The sequence below is a fragment of the Ceratotherium simum genome, chromosome 15 (genome assembly GCF_057802395.1).
Source record: "Ceratotherium simum simum isolate JZ-2026a chromosome 15, ASM5780239v1, whole genome shotgun sequence".
Classification (NCBI taxonomy): domain Eukaryota; kingdom Metazoa; phylum Chordata; class Mammalia; order Perissodactyla; family Rhinocerotidae; genus Ceratotherium; species Ceratotherium simum.
Window position 1 is genome coordinate 51,592,705 of NC_141914.1, and position 17,090 is coordinate 51,609,794.

General features: G+C 37.7%; 1 protein-coding gene across 5 annotated transcripts in view; it reads left to right on the forward strand.

Moving 5' to 3' along the window:
* The window catches only part of MECOM (MDS1 and EVI1 complex locus), a 345,813-nt gene that overhangs the window by 1,842 nt on the left and 326,881 nt on the right, over nucleotides 1–17,090 (forward strand). The gene's annotated exons all lie outside the window — the stretch shown is intronic.

Below are 17,090 nucleotides of genomic sequence, written 5' to 3' on the forward strand. Positions count from 1 at the left end.
TTTTGCATGAGGCATGTCAGGCTTTATAATTAGTTATGGAACTTAGTATTATTTGAGTTTTTGCCATGCTATTTTCTTCCTATGAAGGATCATTATTTTAAATGTGTAATAAGAAGAAAGAAATATAGTTTGGGAAAGTGGTAACTTTTCATTTTTTGAACTTTTGAATAATAATTTATGTTACAGTCTAGTAGTGACTTTGAATTTTTTTTATCATCACATTTTCAGGGATGATGTTACACTAAAATAAAGATTGTGAACTTCAGTGTAAGATAAAAAAAATTCTAAATTCAGGTAACTTTATAACATTTCTCTTAAAGCTTCTCTTTCCATTAGGAATAACAAAAGCAAAAATAAAAACACAAGCGAAACAAAACAAGGCTCCCATTCTCTTCTTGGCAAATAACTGTATTTTGATTATTAGCGGAAATGGCTTCGCTAGTGCTTATGGCATTTGTAAATATAGTTAAGAGAGGGCTTTCTTTTCTGAAAGAAAGTTGCTACATTACAACCATAAGTTGCTATAACCTCTTGAGGGAGAGGGGAAAAAAAAAAAAAACAACAAACCCTCAAACCTTAATAAAAGTTCCCAGCAAAACCATTAGGGATTTCAATTATGAAGCTGTTCTCAAGATTCTTGTAAAGGTTATTTGTTGAACAATTTCTCTGTAACAGTGTATGACAAATTACTCGCTTGGCACCGTGAATGATACACAAGCCCTTTAATTAGAATATAGCACTCGATGTCTTTAAGACCTTCTAACATTTCTTAGTTATATTATTCCTCCCACGCCTTTCCAAGGAGATGTGGACTTGTTTGCAGAGTCAAAATGGGTGATGGAGTAGGGTGGACAGAGACCTCGCACTGGGCTGGGAAAATCCAGAAGCCACACAAAGAAAGGAAGGCTCTGACCCCAACAAGTTTTGATTGCAAAGGCGACTCTGATAACAGAGTTTTTTATTATCCATTGCTTTTAGCCTTATTTACCATCAGACTCTCTTGCCACGAGCATGCTTTTTAGTTCTGACAGCCCTGAATTATGGCCATTGTGGGATCCTATCTCATTAACTGAAATGGGAGAATAAAACATCAAACAATCATAAAAATAATTTGGCACTGTGAAACCACTTAGGAGCAGCTGTCAAACAGGTTGGAAGATAAACTTCTAAATAAAAAGAATAGGGAGAACTGCAGTGTCCTGCCATATGCTTCCTTGGCATTATAGACTCCTTAATAACATGAAGTGCCTGTGTTTATGCAGAACAGTCCAGACACTCCATATATGATATTGATTATGCCTTAACCCCAATTTAGTAAAGACCTACTCCTCCTTTTCCTAATCAGATATTGCAGAAGCAGTTTTCTGAAAGAAAAAAAAATGTCCCTAATGCCAAGCCATATTTTATCTACGAAGGCTGTGGCGGGAGATAGGGCTTTGTCTTGCCTGTCATTGTGGCTTGGAGCCCAGTTTTAGGACAGCAAGGCCCCTCTGGGGCTCTTCTCCAGCAGTTTCCATCCAGCGATTCAAAAACATACATCTTTATCAAGCTGTTGTTGTCAGACAACATTAGATAATTAATAGGCCATTTGTCAGGCTGCACAAAACATGTTAAAATCCCAAACACAATCAGGATAAATATAGTTGCTTGCTCTCTGAAGGCTTTTTGTTCTGTCATGCAGCCATTGCAGGCAGATATTTGCTATTAAATGAGACTCATTATTAATCACATCTAATGTTAATTAATTAACCGCCTCTGTGTATTGAGGGCTCTCTGTGACTTTCAATTGTTTTAAGAAGCTAATTGGTAACTTAGCAGTTTACATCTAAGTTACTGCTTTTCATTCCGTTCGTGTCAGGATTTTACTCGGTGAAATATATTTATTTGCATTCGAGAGATTTCCCATAAAAAGCCAGCATTTAAGAGTTTGTATGTAACTATGTAATAAATGATTAGGGTAATGAAAGCCATAGAAAAGTATATACCTGCCTTGGCCTCGTTTATTAAAAATAATTTGATTTCTTACATTGTTTTTCAAACCTCGTTGAAAAAATGGAAATATCCAAATGTGATTTTTAGTAGATGATGAAAATAAGGGTGATATCCAGGCTTAGCCAAACAAATGAGGTATCTTGGTATTCATTCATTCGTTCAACAAATATATGGTAAGCATGTGCAGTCAGTTATTGATCAGTTCTAGGGGAACCTGGCCCCTCTGAAGCCAGCACAGAACTGAATTTCAGTTGTTTCAAACTGAAACAACTACTAGAGCTACTAGAAAGTGGGGACTTGACCTCCATAACACATGTTCCCTTTGTGTCGAGCACTGTGTTCCCCTCCATGGTAGATGCTCCATTTATATTCTTTCAACTAAATCAACTAATTCAAATGCAATGTGAATGTCTTTAAAATTCTGATCTACTCATGAAGGAAGATGATTGATATGATTAAAGAGAAATAATAACAACATTGACCCATCATGTGTTTACTTAGCACATTTCAGTTTACCAATGGCTTTCCCATACCTATTTAATTTTTTAATTTGTTATATCATTCCTGTTACACAAATGAGGAAAAGATCTGTGTTTCTTAAGCAGACATAGGCTGCTTCTAGTACCTGGTCTTCGATGAAAGCAGCTTTGCTCTGGCGGCCTACCAGGCTGTAGTTGTGTAGTTGGACATTCAGCATGAGTTGTGGTGACGTGCTTACTGAAGCATCTGATCATATTGATCAATTCCTTTTGGAAGCTTTGATGTATTCAAGGATTTTATTATTGATTATTATTTGGGAAAGTCCACTCTGAGGGATCACATGCGGAAAAAAAACATTCCTAGAGACTTTAGTACTTTGAGAGGAGAAATTATTTGAAAATTTCATCACATAAACAGGGAAGCAGATGTAAGAGAAAAAAGTAGTTTATCTCTGTGCTTCAAAATTTTCAGTTAATTTTGGGCTGTATGCCTTATCATAAAGCAAATATGTCTATTTAAAACATGCCTATTAAGATTTTTTCACATCTATTATGAAAATATTTTTAATGTCTTCTATAACTCTTATTTGTGTGTATTTCACTATTTAAGTACTAGATACTTTGTGCCAACTATGTTTAACGTAGAAATAAAAATCACAGTAATAATGAGACTACTCACTAAAGACATCTACATAAAGTCTAGGGTACAAAATATAATTGATGGTAACATTGTTCACTGAGACTTAGGATATTTTCCCTCACTATCAGGAACCTTGTAGAAACAGGCATGAGAAAGAACTAGGGAATTTGCCACAGTTGATGACACGGATGGTGTAGCACCTGGAGATACGTATAGTGTAAAATAAACAAACAAATAAGTGTCTAACTCACAAACCAGAGACCCGACAGTCAAACCAAAGTGTTCCGCTTGCTTTCCTTTCTCTCTATAACTACCAGAAGCCTATTCACAGCTCAGATCGTTAGTATTTTTGTAGTGTGTATCCTTAATTCTTGTTATGAGTTCCTTATATATGTAGCCAAGACAGGTATTTTTTAGTACCTTTTAAGTTGAAAATAAGATGCTGTGCATTTGTGAATGCTAGATTTTGCATTTTCATTTTTTTTAACCATCTCAATCTAAGGTCCGAATGAGAGAGAGTGTGTGTGTGAAGTGAATTATTTTCTGTCCAAATACATAAGGCATGAAAAGTGCATACACACATACACAGAACAACTGCGGAGCTTAAATTGTTTGATCCCTGTTGAAGTGCTGTTGTTGAATTATTTGTAGGGTGGGGAAAGATGACTGGATTGAAAAATGTCCTTTCGCTAACAAAGATCTAGATTGGAATTTAACTTAAACCAGTCTGAGTGATATTCCAGGGGCTTTTATTGCTGGAAATAATGCTGAATGGAAAACAGTCACACTAAGTGGAAATATTTTATATCACAGGCTGCCATGCTCCAGATCACAATTATATGGCTTTTGCATTTAGTTCCCATTATGAGCTTGTGAAAGATCCTTTTCTTCTTACACAGATTCTTGGCTTAATTTGTAATAACAGCTCCCGACACAGGGCTTTTGAGAAAGTCCCAGCTTTTACTCCTTTAGGGTAATCTCAGTGGTACGTGTGTGTAGGGATGTAGGGAGATTGGCCACGTTGACGGAAGCCATTATCAGGATCTGTGCGTTTTCCACGCTCTCTCTGAAGTAAAAAATGAAGGGCCCTTCAGGAGAACACAGCGTGACTTCGACTGTCTTCTCTGGCTCCTTTGTTTGTCATCATTTTTTTTTCCGTTTTGTCCTGAAGATGTAAGCTGCCGTTGTCTAGAGAGGGAGGAAAAGGTTTTTCCTAGGGATGTTAATTTCAAGGCTGAGTAGTTTCCAGTCACTAGGCTTTGCTGAAAGTATCCTTCAAGATTTGCCTGGAGGCAGTAGGGGCCCATTTGTCTCACCTGCAAGGAACATGGTCTTAGGAAAATGGCAAGAATTTTTGGAAGGTTTTTTAATTAGCACCTTAGTATCTTTGGCTTTAGACTGCTTATTTGTTAATTCTCGTGGTGATTTTCTTCCTGGTGGTATGTGTGAAAAGCATTAAACTGTGAACTTCCCGTACAGTCTTCAAAGCTTTTTCCTCAAGTGGTCAAATAGGTTTATGTAAGTGTTTTGAGCATGACACATAAGTTAGAAATAATATTTGTTTTGGCATAGCCTAATAACTATAAAATAAAGATACACAACAGAAAAAAAATTTTAAGACCGTAATGCTATTTTAGTGGGAAATACTCTTTATTCCCTAGACACAGCAAGAAGCTGCTCTCGTCCAAATTATGAGTTGTGAAACCTTGCTTCAGACGTAAAAGAAAGCAAAATTGTTGAAATGTTATTGAGACATAACTTTTCTCCCTAGAGTAAGTTCTTTGTTGTAGAGAGAATAAGGAAAAATAAAGCAGCAACAATCTTTCTACAATAGTCTTACAGAGAAATAAGAAAATTGGAGAGAATAGGCTCCTTAAGTTTATACCTGCTCTGCAAACTCTTTGGCCTCCACTTTCTCTGACACCATTAAGGAAAGTAAGTATTTCAGTCAATTACAGCTGGTGGTTTGGTTTTATTTCCTTTTTTCTGGTAGTATCTCATCCTATATTTATTTACATACTGCCTCAGACACACATGCATGTTGTTGGATAATGAGATATTCAACATGGCTTAAAATACCCCCCCAAAATTATTAAGCTATTTCAAAACAAGAAATAATGCTGAGGGAAAATTTGTACTAGCTTGATTGATTATCTTATTTTAATCCATATTAAAGCTTTAAGTCTCTAGGCGTGGCTCTTTACTTCTAACACCTCATAAATTATAGCTATAATGAAGCAGTCGTTTATCCTGAGCTGATGATAAATGGCTTGCCCTAGGAGGAACTAAAGAATAGGCAAGTAGATCATTTTCATATTTGGTGAAAACAATATTAAGTACCCAGACCTCAGTGATTGCCCTAATAAATGAATAATCTGAGGTGAGGGGCTTGGCAGTCAGTGTAAAAAATAACCTGAGCTTTCTCTGTCATTTGTCAGGCTTTGCTATGACAGCATGCATTATGGGTAAATGAGCAATCAGCAAGAACTATGTTATGGCTGGGATGTTTTTGAGAAATTTATCATATGCATTGCTTGGTACCTTAAGACCTTAAGGCTTAATGGCTATAGTGCATGACTGCAAGCGAGCACAGTTCCTATTTACCATGGTATGCTTCATTTGTGCTCCATCTCTCACCTTAAAGAAAGAAAAGATCTTTCCCAAATGAGCTTCATTTGGTTTTGTTTTAAAACTCTAAAGTCTGTGTGGATGATGTTCTATCTCCATGTTGACAGACACTACTCTTGGTAGATTGGCTTAAGGAGATTTTGGAGATCTGAATTCAAACAAAAATTCAGGGTCAGAAATTTGTCTTGTATGGGGATGTCAGAAGTCTGGATTCCAACGTACCTGGAGCCAAATGTATCATGGAAGGTGGCATTACCTCTTGATAATACTATTAAATATTCAATGGTATTTAAGAGTTAAATGAGTTTTCCACCCTCCTTCAACCCTCCAAACAGTTGATCTCTTTGATTTATTACTGAATTGGAAACAACCAAGAGTAGTTGAGATGTGAATGCCTCATTGGACTTATGCAATGTGTTATGACAATATCTGACTCATTATGGTTTGCTGCCATATGTAGTAAAAAATGGAACCAGTATCTGAACTCCTCTTCCCAGGCCAGAGATCTCTCATCCAAACGCTTGTCTCACTCCTGTGAATCCTATTCTGAAATATTTGATCAAGGGAAACATGGCTTTACCAGTGACCTCTGCTGCCATAATATCCAGAATTTACAGGTGACTTTGAAGTTAGGTACACGTCAAATTCAAATTCTGGTGTTACCCCTAGTTGGATAAATTTGTTCATTAAATTACTCTGACATCATTTTCCTCATATGTAAAATGGTGAAAATACTATCTGGAAGGGTTGTTGTGTGCAGTAAATGAGATAACATATAGAAGGTGCTTAGCATGTGACAGATGATGTATAAATATCCAGTTAGTTCCATGCTTTCTTAACCCTGATCAGGCACCTGAGCATTTTCAATGTTCAAAATGTAGATAGCATTTTAAAAGATACTGTATCAAGGCCAGTTGCTCAATAGCCCACATATCACTATATTAGAGCAAGACACTAGTGAGACAAATTCAATTAAGCAAAAATATTTGTTGGATGTCTACTGTGGGTCAGGTTCCAATGATGATCTAAATATTACCTTGTCATTGGTTACCAGGACCATGGAAATAACCTCTGATTTCTCCCCTCTCCTAGCTCTCATCCAAGAACTTTCCAGTTATCTTTCCAAAATACAGATCTGATCATGTCATGACTCCTAGCTGCCAAGCCATTTAGCATGACATACAAGAATTTCCATAACATGCCTCAGACCTACCATTTCAGCTTCATATCTTGCATCCTCTTTTATGCCTGTACTCCAGCTACACAGAACTACTCACCGATTCTTCAATATGGAAGTTACGTGCATGCTTTTCTTTGCCTAGAATGTACTTCCTCTCACTCAGTTGTCTTGACATGGCCAAATCCTCATGCAAGAAGTATTTCAAATGTGAGCTCTGGTGTGTAGCCTTCCCGAGCTTTTCCAGTTGAGATGATTTGTTCCTCTTAGGTGTTTCCTGAGTTCTTTGTGTGTAACAGCCTACTCATCACGTTGTGCAATAACCATCTGCTTGTGTGCTCTGTTTCCAGCTGTGAGTTCCCTGAGGACAGGGACAGTATCTAGTTCATTGTTTTACTCCCGGAAATTAACATGGTGTCTGGAATGTAGTAGGTGCTTTATAAACATGTAATCAACGAGAAAGATGTTCTGCTTTTCTTTGAACACCTCAAACTCAAAGTCAGAGAAGTTCTCAGCAGGAGAGATAGTGGACAACCACATATTCCTTGTTGTGATCTTAACCTACAGGTCCCCATCTACTCCCTCCCCCAATCAAATAAAACTCATGAAATGCCTGATTTGACTGGCTTTCTTTGGGAACTGAATGAGGGGGTGAGTTTTATAGGAGGGCAACATCAGGGAGGGTGTAGGTGGACCAGAAGAACTCTAGAGCCTGGGTGGCAGAGGACGCCAAGAGAACTTAATTCTTCCACCCCCAGCAATTGGTAGACATCTCTGTGAGGGCTCTGGACTGTCACAGATCAAAGAACTGGGTGGCTCAAGGCAATTTCCTCTGTATCAGGTGAGGAGGCCTCCAATTTAATTCTAGGTTCTAGGTAAAATGAGGGAGTTGGATTCCAATCTTTTAAAATATGAGATCCCCTTTTTATAACATGAAGAATTTGTAGACCTTTCAGTATTTATTGATTGACAAATCATACAAAAAAATCTAGTGGGAACTGAAAAACACTTTAAATTAATTTATCATTTGGTGGACCACAGCATTTAGTGTGCAGTGAGTGTACCCCGGCATGATCTGTTCCGATGGGCATGTGGACAGTAGTACTCTGTGGTACCTAGGAGCGTGGGCTTTTGAGTCAGCCAGACTTGGGTTCAAATCCTGGTTCTGACACCAGGTGTATGATCATGGGCAACTTTCTTAGCCTTAATTTCTTCATCTGCAAAACAGAGATGGTAATATCGACCTCACAGTGGATGGTGGCGAAAGATTTAAGATAATGAAGATAAAGATAAAGCACAGCACCCAGAACCAGTGACCACTTAATAAATGATCAAGAATGGGTAGGGTAGTTTAACAAGTTCTGTAATATGAATTCAGAGCAAGGTGGCTGTCTAGGGAAGATCAGCATTATTTGTGTAGAGTGGAGTATGTCCATCAGGGAAGTTTGGTGGGTTGTGTGTTGGGGTCTGTGAGGGGAAGGACAGGCTGTGATGTGAAGCATCTGCAAGGCTTTAAGGTATCTTCTTTGATGGGAGAACTGAGAGTCCTCACAGGATTTGAGAGTGAGGGTGACATGATCAAAATGATGCTTCAGGAAGTGTTAAAAGGATTTGAAAGTAGAGTGGGTGAGAGAGTCTGGGACAAGGGAGAAGTTAAACGCATTTCCAGAGTCATCAGCTCTCAGCGCAAAGAAAGAGTCTTGAGATGCAGTTATGGGAAACCTGTGAAATGGTGAGTTTGGGGATGACAATTTGGAGATTATAAGGCATTCTCTATTCAGTAGGATCTGTGAATGGAAAGGGCTCACCAACCAAAAGAGAGGGGAGAAACCAGGCTAAATATATAGTGCTGAGAGTCATCTTCTGTCTTCAGAGAGAACTGACTTCTTGGAAGCAGCTGGACCCCCTCACTCTTTCCCTTGGGAGGATTGCTGATAGAGAAGCCCAGATGGAGCCCTGCTGGGTTTCCGGGTGAGCAGGGCAAGCAGCAGACTCAGCATTGTAGGTGGGGAAACAGTGGTCAGGGGAAAAAGTTCATTTTCCTCCTGAAGAGTAGAGAGGAGACAAGATTTGTCAAACAGGAGAATGAAGAAGATGAAAGTTATTGGACTGGATGAGATGGAGGCTGTTGGCAAAGTCAGAGAAGGGCTTTTAGTGGAATGATGGGAACAGAAGTCAAGTTTTAGCCTTAAGTGTTTGAGGGCAGACAGAGGAATTGGGTTTTTGTTTGTTTGTTTTTTCCCCTGGATCTTAACACTGTGCTTGGTAGCTAAGGTGGGCAAAGATATTACGATATAAACAGGAGTACTTAAGGCAAATATATTGCTCAGATTATAGTATTAATTTTGGAGAAGATTGCGGTTATACTTCTCCTTCCCTTCCTGTCGTAGAAAGTAGTACAGTGCCTTGCACATAATAGGTACTCGATAAATATTTAACAACCACATGAGTGTAATGAAAGGACCTCATGTGGGCAGCATGAATGGGGCCTTCCATGGTGACTGTTTGGAAGACAGTCAAAGAGCTCGCTCACAGGGAAGAGACACTGGTGGAATTTCCATTTACAATTTATTCTTTTCCGGGGGACACCACGAAATTTCAAAGCAGATGGGAAGAAGAGAAATATTGGTTCTGGCAAATAGTTTCAAATGTTATAGATAGGAAAGTAATCTTTACAAACATTGTGAATACTTGCTTTTGACACTGTGGGAGAATGAGTCCTGTTTCAAGAGGTTCACTCATTTAAATTCAACAGATAGTTGCTGAGCACCTACTGAAAGCAAGGTGCTGGACTCGGTTTTGTGGGGATGTTGAAAACGATACAGACCTCCATTCAAATAACCTCAATATGAAGAAATCTACCCGGGCCGTAAAGATACACCTCCATTTGACCAATTCTATATTTGGGGTTAAAAACTGTGAATGGAGAAAAACTGTGGAAGTTGTTGATTGATGGTGGTTTTTCCAAGGTTGTGGGGCCCCTGAAGTCCGGGAATGGAAGAGAGACCACCAAAAGTGACCCTGTACCCTTCATCTGCAGTAATCTCACTTTTAGGAAACTGTTGTTATTTATTTGTTTAGATTGATTTTCTTTCTTCTTTCACCAAACTTTGGTGGTCACTGTCTCTGTAATTTCCTTAATATATGATTCCTCAACATGAAACGCCTAAAGCTTCCATTGCTAGCAAGGAAGAAATTAAATTAGCACTCCCACCTAATTGCATGCTTACACGCCTATGCACTATGGGTTTTTATATCTCGTTACTAGCTACCTCTTATAGCTTTTGTGCTTATTAGAAAACAAAAGCAGAAGATTAAAATTCTCTGATTCGTACTTTAATGGCATATGGAAGTTGCTCTTAAGAAGTATAACCGAGATGATAAAATATTTTTTTAAAATTTATTTTTATTGAAGTAACATAGGTTTATAAAATTATATAAATTTCAGGTATACATCATTATATTTCAACTTCTGTATAGGTGAAAAATCTTAAGAGCATCTTTTATTCCTGATATTTCCATCTGCCAAAAATCTTAGGTATATTTGATATAATTTCAGACAAATCCATTGGAAAAATTTATTTTAAGTAAAAGTATTTCTACATGGAAATAATATCATGGTGTTATCTTCATAATGAAACATCTCAAATTGGCTAAGGATACAGAAAATGAACACTGTTCTGTCTCCTATAGGCATTTCTATTTTTTGATAGAGAATTCTTGGATTTGGTGAAATGGGCATATTCTTGCTAACATATCAGGGAATGTGATAACAAGTTTCTGTTGGTTCAGAGTTTTTAAAATGAGGGTGAATGAAAACATTTTGCCATAAACATCAGAAGTATTACTTGGTGATGGATTTTATTATCATTGTGTAATTTTTCATTTGTTATAAAATCTTTGTCATACAACATAGAAAGGTAAACATATTGGTCACGCTCCTTCAGTGATGAAGTTCTGTCCAAGGCACTGATGCCTTGAATTTCTCCTAGAGAGCTGAGGATTCTGTCTGTCTGCTCTCAGTGCCAGGTAAACTGTTATGCCAGTCGGCTTAGGAAACAGCCGCACTACTTCCCATGCTGCACGTGAGTCTCCTCAGGCCGCACGGGGCCGGCTCCAGTGTGACTAGACTCACTACTACTGTCTGTGTTCCTCTTGTCAGTGCAGTCTCTGCTCCTCTAGGTTATTTGAACTATTTGAGAAATTACTTGTGCACCTAAGGCATAGTCAGTTCCACAAATAGAGGGATCATCTGGCTCTCTGACTTTAATGGGATGAAATTTTCTCAATGATCCTGGCATTTAATCCTTGGTAGACCACCCTGCATGAATTTTTCTAGAAATCCAGAGGTGGATACTTGACCCTTAGGTCTGGGGTGAGCTGTCTAAACTGGCAGAGAGAAGGGGCTAGATGTGCTTAATGTCTCATCTCCCTCTCCCAACACCACTAGTCTGAAGGGGGACACAGAAGTGGTTTTTCCTTTGGAAAGTTTGGAGAGCATGTAGTTCGTCCCTGAAAAGATGAATAGTGATAACAGGTCTCCTTAAAAGTGTGAGAATTATACCTTGCCATAAAATAATCCAAATCTTGTCATTCACTCAGTAGTAAGCTATTTGGAGTGTCATTTCCCCCACTCCCTCCTCCCACCCCATCCCTTCCCTGCACGTTAAATGTCAGCAGGCTTCAATCTTCCTTCAGTCCTTTGCATGTTTGGTTTCCTGCTCCTGGAATGCTTGTCTTGACCTCCACTTGGCAAATCATACTCATCTTTCAAAGCTTCCTCCAGGAAACCTTCTTGCTCTCAGTGTGACTCCTCACTCCCTCTATTGTCCCTCTCCTATCTAGTAGAGCCCTCAGCATTTGAGGAAGAAGGTCTTCCCTACAGGATTGTGAGCAATGTAGGGTCAAGGATCATTTTCTTAATCCTTTTACTATATAATACTTGATACATTGAAAAGAATATGTGTAACATAATGTATGTAACATGTGTACAAGTAATAGGGTAAAAAAATAAAATGAACACCTGTGAACTCACTACCTAACTTTAGAAGTGGAACATGATCATATATTGTATCTCCCCAAGCGCCTCTTCTCTGTCCCATGCCCCTCCCTCACTCTAGAGGTAACCATTCCTTTGAACCCCGGACACCTTTATCATTCCCCTACTTAAAAAGTGCTTTTATTGCTTATATATATAATACCAAACAAATTTTTTGACTTTGCTTGTTTTTGAGTTAAAAAAAATAATCTTGGGGCTGGCCTGGTGGTGTAGTGGTTAAGTTCGTGCACTGTGCTTTGGCGGCCCGGAGTTTGCGGGTTCGGATCCCAGGTGCGGACCTACACACTGCTCCTCAAGCCGTGCTGTGGTGGCGTCCCACATACAAAATAGAGAAAGATTGGCACAGATGTTAGCTCAGGGACCATCTTCCTCAAGCAAAGAGAGGAATGTTGGCAACAGATATTAGCTCAGGGCCGATTTTTCTCACACACACACAAAAAATCTTCTGGCTCTTGCTTTTCTTCATGCAATATTTTGTTTCTAAGATTCATCCCAATTGCTCATTTTCACTGTTGTATACTATTTTATGATATGACTGTACTACAATTTATTTTTTCATTCTCTTGTGGATGGGCCTTTGGGTTTGCAGTTTTTTGGTACAAGCAGTGCTGATGTGAATGATCTCAAACTCATCTTCCAGTGTGCGTATACAAGAGTTTCTCTAAAGTATATGTTTAGGAGTGGAATTGCTATGTCAAGGGAGTTAGCACGATAGTACAATATTGTTTTCTAAATTAGTACAACTTACACATGCGCCAACAATATGCAAGAGTGTCTGCATTCTTTACGTATTTAGACCACTAGGTATTATCCTATTTGCCAACCTAGGAGGTTGTAAAATACTATCTCATTATCGCCTTACTTTGTATTTTCCTGATAAATAAAGGGATTGAGTTTCTTTTCATATATTTATGGGCCTTTTGTATTTCCTATTTAGTGAAATCCTGTTCATGTCTATGGCCTATCTTTCCATTGGGTTTTTGTTTAGTCTTATTTATTTTGGAATTGTTTTTGTATTCTGGATACTAATCCTTGGTTAATTGTATATTTTTCAAATATCTTCTTCTAGTTTGTAGCTTTCCTTTCCTTTCCTTTCTTTACGCTATCTCTAAATGAACAGAAAGTCTTACTTTTAATGTAGTCAGTTTTAACAGTCTTTGCTTTTATGGCTAGTAATTTATATGTCTGGTTTGACATTCATTTTAATTTATGTTTTAATCTCTGACTTCAACATCCAACCTAGATTCAAGATCACAATCAATTTTGTTTGAAAAAAAAGAATTAGTAAATACTTTGGACAGAAGATTTATAAAAAATTTATTTCATTTGCCAAGCACACATGATTTTTAATTACTGTATCAAACTCTGCATATTGGAACAAGAAAACCAGACAGTACCTGAAATATCTCTTCTTCATATGCCATTGTGCCAGCACTGCAGAGGGCCAGCATGCCATCTATATCCTCTCAACATTTCTGTGCATGCCAGCCATGACTTCCAAATGGTTTGCCTGAGTCTGCCGGATCTGAGCATGGGTAGGTCAGAAGTTCAGGAATTACATCCCCTGGGATCAGTTCTCAACAAATGACTGATGGGAATTGGTGGATAAAACCCCCAGCTCCCTCACCTCGGCAGTGCTGATCTGCACTGTTTTCCCCGTCTCTGGTGGTAACTCACTTGATAACACAGCCTTTACTGACTTCTGGTTTTTCTCTGTCTCTCTTCCTGCTCCCCTACCTGTGTTTCGTGAGATCATCTCTGAAATAAACTACTTGCCCTCGAATCCTTGTCTCAGGATCTGCTGGTGAAATTAAAAATGTTTGAATGTCAATTTTTGACTCAGGAACTTGAGTACTTGTGATTTAGGATTGGTTGAATGTATCTTTTTTAAAACTATTCTTACTGTTATCCTATATTTGGGAAGCTATTACAGGGTGAAGTGCAGAGTGAGAAAGTACGTAGTTTGAGGATTAAGGGTGTGGGATCTGGAGCTAGACTATCTGGGTTCGAATCATGGCTTTTTCATCACCTATTAATTCACCTAACATCTTGCCTCAATTTCCTTACCTGTAAAATGGGGATAATAGTAATATCTACCTATTATGAGGGCTATTATGAGGATTAAATGGGTTAATGTAATCAAAGTGCTTAAAATTAGTGTTTAACTAAATACTCAATAAATATTAGAAATCAGTTGTATCCTGTACCTTCCCAGAGCCATTGAATGAATAACACATCCCTTGATACATTTTAGGAGGATGAGATGGTTATGCGTTTCTTGTCACTCTATATGTGACATTGCAATTAGGCTCTGCTGAAATCTTAGGAAGTGTGCTCTAACCATTCAAAAATAATTTTTCAATTGTTTTTAGAAAAAAGTTCTAATCTTATGAGTGTTGAACTTTACACTGAGATTATAATGGATCTCCTTTTAATGCCTGGGGAGAAGGAAAAATGCCAAATGAAAACAGATTTCTCTGTAAATCTATACTTTTCATTTTCCTTTAACTCAAGAATAGCTTTACTCTTATTTGCTGGGGGTTGCAGGGGGAGAAGAGGGAATTATATAAAGAAGGTTTTTGTCCCCAGGAATAGCATTTCAGAAAGCTTGATTCTGTTAAATGGATAGAGTTGTAATTTGAATCTGTGTGGTTACCAAAAAGGTGCTTCCATGAGCATTTTGTTCACTAATCTTTGATATTCTATCAGTGGATCTGAAATGAGATTCCTAAACTTTTCTCTTCCTATGACTATTAATTGCAAAGAAGTTAGTATTTGGATGTCACCCATAACCTTTAATAGCATGACTTCTTGTATAGAAAGTAGGCTCTATCAGAGACCCAATTTTGTAGATTGATTTTGTGTTAACCAAGATATTTTCCTTGTGTTTGAAACACAGCTTAGTTTAGTGGCAAGAGAACTGGATTTGAAGCCAGAAGACTTGGCATTCTCTGCCCCTTAGTTAGATTTGTAACATTGGGGAATGTTACTTTAATATTATAAACTTTGGTTTCCTCATCTGGGAGATAGGAGAAAATAATGAAATTTAGTTCATAGAGTCGTATAAAGTTGAATACAAAAACTGATTGGTTCTTAAGGAAGTTTTATTTTGCTCATGGAACTTTTAAATTATTCTAATTTTTTTTTTTTGCTACAGCAAAATAATTTTATATAATTTTTTCCTTTATCTTCTCTATAGTTCCAGAAAGATAATTATGCTTAAAAATGTTCTTTCTAATGAATAATAAAATAATTTTATGTAGTTCAAACTCAAGTATTTCAGTTGAATTGATTTGGGCTCTTTGGTGAAAATATAAAATTTATTGAGAATAAAGAATTTCTGGGGGCCGGCCCAGTGGTGCAAGCGGTTAAGTGTGTGTGCTACGCTGTGGCAGCCCGGGATTCACCGGTTCGGATCCTGGACGCGCACCGACATACCGCTTGGCAAGCCATGCTGTGGTGGCATCCCATATAAAGAGGAGGAAGATGGGCATGGATGTTAGCCCCGGGCCAGTCTTCCTCAGCAAAAAAAAAAAGAGGACGATTGGCAGATGTTAGCACAGGGCAGATTTTCCTCACAAAAAAAAAAAAAGAATTTCTGAAAATTCTTAATATTCCTTATCCACAATAATATTTGTTTTTCAATGTTATTTGTTTCTTGAATTCAGTCAGTCAATGCATAGTTGTTGAGCCCCAATTATGTGTTAGTCACTGTATTAGGCACTGAAAAGTGGCTGAAAGAGGGAATTTTAGTGTGTGGCTATATGGTATCAATATCAAAAGAGAAAACTGTAATTTAAGCAATACTTTTTGCTAATCTAAATTGCATCAAAGAAACTGTCATGGAGAAAAGCCATTTAGCTAGAATTTCTTATTTTTTTTTGCTTCGTAGAGGCAGAACCAAATGTAAAATATGAGCACAATGCAATATTTTCCCTCAGCTGTGTAAACAAAGACATGCATGTAAATAAAGGGAGATGGATCTTCTTCCCATATTCAGAAATAGCCAGTTATAGTTTGTTCCTCATGTAAACATATTTCGAAAGATAATTGAAATTTCAGCAAGTGCCTTTGTTATTAACAGTGGAGTTGATGCCATTATAATCTTGTAAACATCCAGACGAATACAGCCAGATATATTGAAGAATGATTAAGTGTTGTAACCTACTGTAATACTTAATAATGTTACCATTTTCGTCCATTATTGGAATATTGTATCTGCTTGAATTAATGTTTATAATGGTGCTTTACTGCTATTGTCTGCTTGTTTTCACCCTGATTTATGTGGTTAGCAGACTGAATACGACTTGCTTTGAATTTCCTCAAGAAATGCAATTTAGCAGAAGCACAAGTCCTTCTGAATAAACTTTGAATTGAGATAGTAAAGATACAAAAGGCAATGGTTTGGGCTTACTAATTGTCTATAGCAAGAAAACATATATTTAAAGAGGAAGCATGGGTTCACAAGAAGATAAATAGACACATAATCCAGAGGCCAGTTGCTGGCAGAATTTCTTAGTTTGATGTGACTCTCTCTTTGACAGTTCTCCTAAGGTAGGTTATTTTGGAGAAAACATATGTTTCCATTTTCTCTCCCTCTGCTTCCCTTTGAGTCCCCAGGCTCCACTAGGGTCACAGAAACATTAAGGCTTTTGTCACTGTGATTAATAGCTCTTAAGATCATCTTTAATTCACTCACTAATGACTGAGGGTCTTTCTGCTCTCCAAGTAATCGGGTGATGTATGAGCCGATAGCACACCTTGTGCCAGAGGTGAAAATCATTCAGGCAATGCAAATATTGTCACGGGAACAAATGTTTTCCCTGTTAATAAAAATTAATGAATTCTACCCAGGAGCTAGTTAAGGAAGCTGTGGCAAAGGAGATCCAAGCACAAATAACTTCTTACTGCTAAGAATCGCTTATGTCTCCTTTCTAGATCTAGAAAAAGACAATGATTGCTGCATAGGTCTACATTTCCAAAAGAGATGAAGACACCACAAACTAATTTAATTATAGAAATGCATTATGTTGTTTCTCAATTAATTTTTCAGGTTCTTGAGTGTATTTAGAATTGTGAACTTTGGCATCTTATTTGTTTTAGCCTTAAACTACA